Here is a 2818-nt window from a genome sequence, read left to right as displayed (position 1 = left end):
AGGCGGCGGAGGAATGAGGACCAGTGTTGCTGTAGTCGGCCGAGAGGGGGGGCTGGAGCCGCTCCGGCGACTGGGGCGGCGCCCCTGTGGCGCCAGTCCTCCCCCCCTCGACTGTAATGGGGTCAGCGCGCCCCCCGATGGCATTTCAGCCAAGACGCATTGCGAAAAGCGACGCCAGAGATGGGTACACCACACGCGGGAAGCAAATAGAAAGCTAACAATATCGAACACTTCCTGCCAGAACATCTTTGGGGTGTAATATGTTGGTACTTCTATCCAGGACACTAGGATCTTTATAGGACACACTTTGTTTTTATTAGACCTAGTTCAAATGAGCCTATTTTTTACGAATCGTATGAAGAAGGGGGTTGGATTTCAGTTGATGAATCATATTCAAACCCTTATCCGCACCCCAGTGGTGCATAGGGCACTGCATCATATAAACGCAGTTTTATCTTGATTGTTTACACATGAAGGAAAGGTGATCAGCCTCCCGCTTCAGGTACCAGTCCAGGGTAATATTGAATAAATATTATAGTAAAAAAAATCACTTATATTTATGTGACCCCCCCGCTAGGAATCGAACCCGGGACCTCCAGTACGGTAGCCGAGCATGCTGACCAATAAAATGAATCGCATGGATAGATAATATACACACACACACAAACAAATATATATTTATATATATATATATATATATATATATATATATATATATATATATATATATATATATATATATATATATATATATATATACATATATATTTATATATACTATTTATACTATTTATACTATATTTACATATTTTTATATATATATATATATATATATATATATATATATATATATATATATATATATATATATATATATATATATATATATATATATATATATATATATACATACGTATAGTATATACATACATATATATGTGTGTGTGCGTGTGTGTATATGTATGTAGCTTGATTCGAGAAAATTCCACGCAGTTGCCAAATTTCTAATTTCATAGTGTGTTTAAAAAAGAATTGCTCGACGCATGTTTGATTTACAAAGTTTAAAATTTAAATTACGTTGTCCATTATAATGCTTACAATGTGTAAAATATTGCAACAAAACATCGTTAAATTATCATGTCAAATAGATTTACCCTCGCACCCTTTACACAGTATCAAATGACGAACCAACGGAGCTCAAGTGAAATTTGAACTTTTGATAGAAAAACGGTTACAAAATTATTTTTGCCTCCAAATAAATTTGGAATATTTATTAGTTGGATAGTTCTTTTTAAAAAAAATACATTTGTTATTTGACTGAAGGTGTTTGCGTTTGATACTTCACTACTTTTATTTTTATTTATTTGATTTTTTAACTATAACTTTCATTACTGTTACAATGATTAAAGAAAACACTTGTTTTTTACCACTTGAGTTTTATTATTGACTACATGTTTCAGAAGTTAAACTTTCATCATTCAGGTCTGTATAATAACTTACTTCTGCAGAAGTTTAACTTCTGAAACATGTAGTCAATAATTAAACTCAAGTGGTAAAAAACGAGTGTTTTCTTTAATCATTGTAACATGTCTTACCACAAAGTTAATGCCGAAACAATAAATAAAATTTGATTACTGTTGTAATCAAATTTGTATGTAGTACATAACATAAGATATAGTTAAATAAGAAAAATTTAAAGAGTCCTTGTACTATATTTTGTATCTACAACATTTTGAGTGTGTCCAAATACTTGTTCACAAAATCTGGATTATCTCCAATTACAGGAGTTATTTTCATATTATTTTTTGACATCTCATCAAAGATGAAGAAGAATATGGAAGTCTGGGCATTTACGGGGCTGACGACCGTCATAGGCTGGTTTAAATGATCATTTTACACACGTGTAACATTCACCAATTCTACCCATTATTGACAACCACACTACTCAAATTCTTGGAAGTTCTATTCTTCTATATATTCTAATTCTTCTTATATATGAACCAATTTAGAAACCTTGTTCTTGAATCACTAGAACTCCACTAGAGACATCTATTGGTGAGATGTAAAGAAGCTTTTTATTAAGCAGAAACTCTTATATTAGTATGTGAGATCCGAATCCTGGATTATAAATGATTATAATGATTATAATGATTATAAATGATTATAATGTCGTCAGCCCCGTAAATGCCCAGACTTCCATATTCTTCTTCATCTTTGATGAGATGTCAAAAAATAATATATTTTGTATCAATTAACTGTAAATTTACCGAATATTGTTATTTTCTAACCTCCCATCATGATTATTATTGTTTCATAATTTATCTTCTTTTGAAAACTATTTGCCACTTATACCACTATAGTTTTAACCCCGTTAAATAAGGGTTGAGGGCATATACATATTACTATACGATGAGTTGTGTTCATTACTCGTATATTGCGTGTATGTTCAAATATGTACATAATGGTCCAACCCATTTTATGGTTTAATATCAAATTCTCTACATTTATAATTATTATGGATAATTTATTTTATATGAAGGGTGGCGTGAACTTCAATTAATTTCTTGCGGGAATGTTTTTCCCGAACGCCGTATCTCTCTTAGGGGCGATCTTAATGCTGATATCTCGAGCTTGTCTCAAGCGTTCAAACCAGAATCCCATGGTCAGGACAGATTTTTTTTAAAGAATGTACATCGGATTTTTTTGTTGTTGTTTTTTTAGAATATGTACCGAAATAATATTTTCATGTATTTTTTTCACTCATTACCTTTCAACAACTCTTTTCTTTTATAACCATATAATTATTTCGAAGAAAAAC

This window comes from Brachycentrus maculatus, unplaced genomic scaffold, assembly GCF_059751285.1.
Source record: "Brachycentrus maculatus isolate JH-2025_06_01 unplaced genomic scaffold, ASM5975128v1 h1tg000326l, whole genome shotgun sequence".
In the NCBI taxonomy this organism is placed as follows: Eukaryota; Metazoa; Arthropoda; class Insecta; order Trichoptera; family Brachycentridae; genus Brachycentrus; species Brachycentrus maculatus.
Note: the sequence above shows the minus strand (reverse complement) of the source record.